Below are 6,447 nucleotides of genomic sequence, written 5' to 3'. Positions count from 1 at the left end.
AATGTATGTGGGTGAATGGGTCCAAACATTCTTAAAAGACTGCACTACACTGGCTTTCATAACAGCATAGCCACATATGCAAAAAAGCTACCCTGCATTTAGATCAGGGGCCGGCAGCCTAAGGCCCATGGGACACAAGCAGCCCATGGGGGTCATTTAACTGGCCCATGGACACCCGCTGCTCACTCGGTCGCGAAGCAGAGTGGGGACCACCTTCCGCGATGCTGGCTGGCTTCCCATTGGCTGCAGGAAGCTCCTGCGGCCAATGGGAAGCTGTGCATGCCTCCTTCGTGCCAGAAGGAGTGTCGGAAATAGTGTTTGTGCATGCACACATACACTCCAGCCCACCGCAGCGTCTGCGGGACTATGAACTGACCCAAGCCACAAAAACTTTGCCGGCCCCTGATTTAGATGGATGGGATCTGCAATGAAAAGTTGCAGCTGAGAGTGCTTTGGTTCAAAACGCCAATCAGCCATGCCTTTTCCAATGCTACTCAGTTCTATGCTCCTTTTCCTTCCCCTGCCCCCTCAACAGTCAGCCAATATCTCACACTGAATTAGCATGCTCAGTCTTCACAAGGCTATTTCTTGTTTCTTTCAAGTTCCACCCTATTTATTTATTTATTTATTTATTTATTTATTTATTTATTTTTGTGCTTCTGTAAACTTTGGGACCCCTCCCCATAAAACTGTCTAATCTCTCCCTCTGGTCACTTGAAGGTGGCAGTCACATTGGTTCCATAAAAATCCATACTCAGAGGATGAGTTTACTATTAGTGTACTTTCCTTTTTACTTAAAGGTACACTGTAGTTTGCATGGCCAATAGAGGGGTCATATCAATTTCAGTAGAAGGATTGGAAAACAGGTCCAGGTGAGCTCTTTAACAGAGTGGAGGGGGTGCTGTGAAAGGCCTATCCCCTCCACTAAATGAAATCTGTTGGGAAATCTTTAATATTAGACACACACACACACACAGTGGCGTAGCGTGGGTTGTCAGCACCCGGGGCAAGGCAAGTAATTTGCGCCCCCTAACCCGTGGATTTGCGCCCCCTAACCCTAACCCCCAGATGTTGTGCCCGGTGCGGCCGGCCCCCCCTGCACCCCCAACGCTATGCCACTGCACACACACACACACACACACACAGAGAGAGAGAGAGAGAGAGAGAGAGAGAGAGAGCAAGCCACTCCACTAAGTGCACCACCCCTCCTTTAGGCTTGGGGAGAGAGGGAAGGAGTAGCTTGGGGTGAGCTGCATGAGGAACGGCTTGTGGTGAATTGTGGACAAATAGGTGAGTGGGCAGCAAGGTGTAAAGGAAGAGAGGCTTGGTCAGGTGTGAGAGAAGAGCAAGTAAGAGGTGACAGAAGTTTATCTGAAAATAGAGATGATGTACATATTTTTGTGGGACGCAGGTGGCACTGTGGTCCAAACCACTGAGCCTAAAGCTTGCCGATCAGAAGGTCGGCGGTACGAATCCCACCAACCTAGCAGTTGAAAAGCACATCAAAGTGCAAATAGATAAATAGGTACCGCTCCGGCGGGAAGGTAAATGGCATTTGGTTTAGTCATGCTGGCCACATGACCCATAAAAACTGTTTGCAGACAAACACCAGCTCCCTCGGCTTGTAAAGTAAGATGAGCATCACAACCCCAGAATCGTTCGCGACTGGACTGAACTGTTAGCAGCCCTTTACCTTTACTATATACTTTTATAACCCAAGAAAATAATACACACAAACTAAGTGTTGTTGTTGTTGATGATGATGATATATTTATACCCCGCCCATGTTGCTGGGTTTCCCCAGTCACTCTAGGCGGCTCCCAACAGAATATTAAAAATGCAATAAAACATCAAACACTTAAAATTTCCCAAAACAGGTCTGCCTTCAGATGTCTTCTAAAAGTCAGACAGTTGTTTATTTCCTTGACATCTGATGGGAGGGCGTTCCACAGGGCTGCCGCCACTGCCGAGAAGGCCCTCTGCCTGGTTCCCTGTAAACTCACTTCTCACAGTTAGGCAACTGCCAGAAGGCCCTTGGCACTGGACCTCAGTGTCTGGGCTGAACGATGGGGATGGAGACACTCCTTCAGGTATATTGGGCCAAGGCCACTTAGGGCTTTAAAGGTCAGCACCAACACTTTGTGTGTGTGTGTGTGTGTTTAAATAATAAATTTCATTATTACTTTGAATTGTGCTCGGAAATGTACTGGGAGCCAATGAGCCAATGTAGGTCTTATGTGGTCTCGGTGGCCGCTCCCAGTCACCAGTCTAGCTGCTGCATTCTGGATTAGTTGTAGTTTCCAGGTCACCTTCAAAGGTAGCCCCATGTAGAGCACATTGCAGTAGTCCAACTGGGCGATAACTAGAGCATGCACCACTCTGGCGAGACAGTGGATAGAGTCTTGACAAAGTGGACAGAGACAAGTTTTTCCTCCTACTCTCAGAACACTAGAAGTCATGGGCATCCATTGAAACTGAATGTTGGGAGATTCAGGACAGATAAATGGAAGTTACTTATTCACACAGGGCATAGTTAAACTATGGAACTCTGTCCCACAGTGGACCATGTTGGCCACCACCTTGACTGACGGTAAAAGAAGGTTAGATGAATTCATGGAGGAGAAGTCTGTTAAGGGCTACTAGCAATGTTGGCTATGCTCTGTTGCCATGGTTGGAGGTCGTAATACTTCAGAATACAGTGGTACCTCGGGTTACATGCGCTTCAGGTTACATACGCTTTAGGTTACAGACTCCGCTAACCCAGAAATAGTACCTCGGGTTAAGAACTTTGCTTCAGGATGAGAACAGAAATTGTGCTCTGGTGGCACGGCGGCAGCAGGAGGCCCCATTAGCTAAAGTGATGCTTCAGCTTAAGAACCGTTTCAGGTTAAGAATGAATTAAGTACTTAACCCGAGGTACTTAACCACTGGAAGCTGCAGGAGGTGAGAGTGGCTCTTGTCCTTGACTGCTGCTTGCAAAGCTACCCTGTGGGGCATCTGCTTGGCCACTGTGAGAACAGGATTCTCATCTAGAAGGGCTATTGGCCTGATCCCAGAGGTCATATTCTAAAGGGCAAAGAGTTAGCAAATGGGACAAGTGGAAGAAGCAGCAGGAGGAGTCCTTAACAGTAGTGTGTGTGTGTGTGTGTGTGTGTGAGAGAGAGAGAGAGAGAGAGAGAGAGAGAGAGAGAGTGTTTGGGAATTTTCATGAATTTTGGGAAGAGAGAAAGCACACACATTGAAGCAGAAACAAAACAGGAAATAATTCCCCCATCTCCATTTCTTTCTCCCCTTGCAAATAAGAAGGCCACCTTGCATATTTTTCTCTGAATTTTCTCCACCACTTTCCTTGGGTGGTGGCTATCAGAACTTACTCCTCTAATGCTAAGAAGGATGCTAGATCATAAATAATTGCCTACCGCTGAATTAGACTTTAATCTGACGTAAGTGAGATTGAGGATAATATAAAACTTTTGGAGAATTATTAGATTAAATTAAATGAACGAGATTTAAGAATCTAAACAAGATGATAAATTGCTGGAAAAAGTCTATAATGATGTAAGTGGGAGCGGGAGACGCGAGGGAGTCCAAAGAAGCTTTGAAAATATGTTATGATACATGTTATATTGTTTATTATTTTTGCACCTTGTATTTAAAAAATCTCAATAAATATTTATAAATATATATATATATATATATCAGAACTTACTCCTCCTCTCCTCCTATTTCCAGGGAATTGTGAAGAATTCAAAATGATAGCCAGTCTGATAACACAGTTTCCCCCCACCCCCTGTATTTTTGTTGGAAGCTGCCTAGATAAATAGATAGTAAATAGATGGGTACAATAAATGCATCATCATCCTCACCATCACCACCAACACCGCATTGCCAGAGATAATGATGAGAACCACCCTCAACAAAGTGTTGGAGAATTTTTCCTTACTCCAGAGAAATTTCTCTGCCCACAAATAAGGTGGTTAATTTTGAAAGGACATTTGTGCACAGCTCAGATAAATATGTGTGCAGAACATTGGTCTAACAAGCCCAATCTCCTAGACCAGATGTGGGATGGTGGGAATTGTAGTCCCAAAACATATTGAGGGCCAAGTTGGCCATCAATAGGTTAAGTCCATAGAGTAAGCTGTCCTGTCAAGCTTAGCTAGGTCTCATCTCTTCACCTTGGAAAGGTTATCAAACTCCTTGTTCTGACTTCCACCATGTGAACACTACCAGGAAAGGGGATCCAAGTTTGGACTGTGTAGCTTAAGCAAGCCATCTTTATGTTTGTATACAACTAATTTAGAAACATTGTCCACTTTTAGAACCTAAATTAAACTGTCCATCTTTACCTGCTGCTGCATGGAAAAGCACATGAATTAGATATTTGAAGAGTTTGTAAGTAAACCATTTTAAACTTACAAAGCATATGGTCTCTTTCTATGGTAAGGAAAGTGGGGACATTTGGAAGTAACCTAGAATGGGGTCAATTAAATTTATAACAGTCTATATTTCCACACTTTCCTCATATTCACTTTACCCAAGAATGGGCACAGATTCGTTCTCCTCCATGCCTCATCAAGAAAGAAACCAACTGATAAATGAATGAGAGGACAAAATAGCCATGATGCATTGAAGTTTTTAATGACAAAAGATAGAAAATGGATACAATTGGAGAGTGAAAAAGAATGGTTACAGAGTTTTAAAAAGCTAACATTGTTCATGTTTCAGTACAATCAATCACCTTCTGAGTGGAAGGGGGAAGGCACTTACAATGACAATATATGAGTAAACAGTAGCAAAAAGGATGAAGTAACTATAAACAGTAAACAGTAGCAAAAAGGAAAAGTATGAGGTAACTATTGTGATGAGGAGGAAACTGAGAGAGTCACATCCAGGGAAGGTAGACCCAGAGGTCGAGGACCCAACAATCCCACCAAGATGGCAAGAGTGGAAGGTGCTCAGCACTCTGAGAAGACGATCTTATTTTGCCCAGTAACGTTTCATGGTCTCCGTAGTGACTTAACATGGACCACATTCACAGCATGAAGTGTTGACATTACCACAGTGGGCAGTGCTGCACAGGAATGCTGCTGGCATGATCACATCATAGCATGGGTAGCACATATCGACTCTCATGCCTGGGCCATAGCCTCCATGACCCCCATGTCCACCCCCATAAGACCCAGAGCCACAGCAGGAGGGCGGGCAGCATTCGGAAGCACACACACAGTGGCAGGACACTCTGGGGTTGCAGTGACAGATGAGACGGGGTCCTGGAACTGTCAGGGAGCAACCGCCGGGTTGGACGTTCACGATTGCGGTGTCACCAGTGTCAACCAAGACTCCGCCACTGCCGGCGCCAGCTCCGCCACCACCATATCCTCCGTGTCCGCCACCATATCCGCCGCCACAACACGATGTTCCACAGCAGGCCATCTTGAGTAAGAGAGAGGGATCTGAAACACACAAGAGACAGACAGTGAACAAACCAGAGAGGATTTGACGGACGGGCCTCAGAGAATCCATGACGAGAAGCTTAGAGTTCTCCCAGGTCCTGAAGTGTCTCTGCTCTGGCCTTGTTCCCTGGCGCAGTTATAGGGAACCTGTGGCCCTACAGATGCTGCTGGAATCCAACTCCCATCACCCCCAGCCAGCATGGCTATTGCTCAGGGATGATGGGAGTTGCCATCCAGCAATAATCTGAAAGACCATAGAGTTCCCCATTCTTGGAATGTATGAATACATGAAGATGGTTTGTGCAATATCCCCCCTATAGTCTCTATCCCTGCTTGGAGACACCAGGGATTGAACCTGGGACTTTCTCCATGGACCACTGAACTATGGTCCAACCCCCATTCTATCTGCTTGCATATAGAACAAATCAATGTCTTCCAGGCCTTTTAACATGCAAAGAAACACAATCTCTCAGGGCAAAAGTATTATAGAGATTATCCCTTATTCCTTCAATAAGAACCAAATTACTGTCAATTCGGATGGATGAAGGTCTGCCTATTCATTGTCCCATTTCCAATAATGGAAGCATGAAAACAGCAGCTAGCCCTTGTTTTTCTGTCTCCACTCCCTGGCCATTGAATGTATAGCATCAAAGTTACACCTGGCCAATAAAGCTACACTTTTGCCAAATAAGCAAAGTGCAACACGTTACCTGGTTTGCTGAAGGTAAGTCTTGAGTGTGAAGTCAACTGAAGCTGATGAAAAGGCTCCTGAGCTCTCGGTGCTTTTATACAGACCTGGCCAGCTTTGAAAAGCTGTGACCTTTTTACATCAGTTGCTAATTATTGACACCATGACACACGGCTATGTATGCCAATTTCCCAAACAGATTCCTTATTCACTGCCTGTGGTCTAGTGTCAGATCCATATAATAAAGCATCTCTATTACAATCCACAGATTCCTTTCTTTTTATAATTTTAATGGGGAATGGT

This window comes from Podarcis cretensis, assembly GCF_951804945.1.
Source record: "Podarcis cretensis genome assembly, chromosome: 16".
NCBI lineage: Eukaryota > Metazoa > Chordata > Lepidosauria > Squamata > Lacertidae > Podarcis > Podarcis cretensis.
This window is presented reverse-complemented; position numbering follows the sequence as displayed.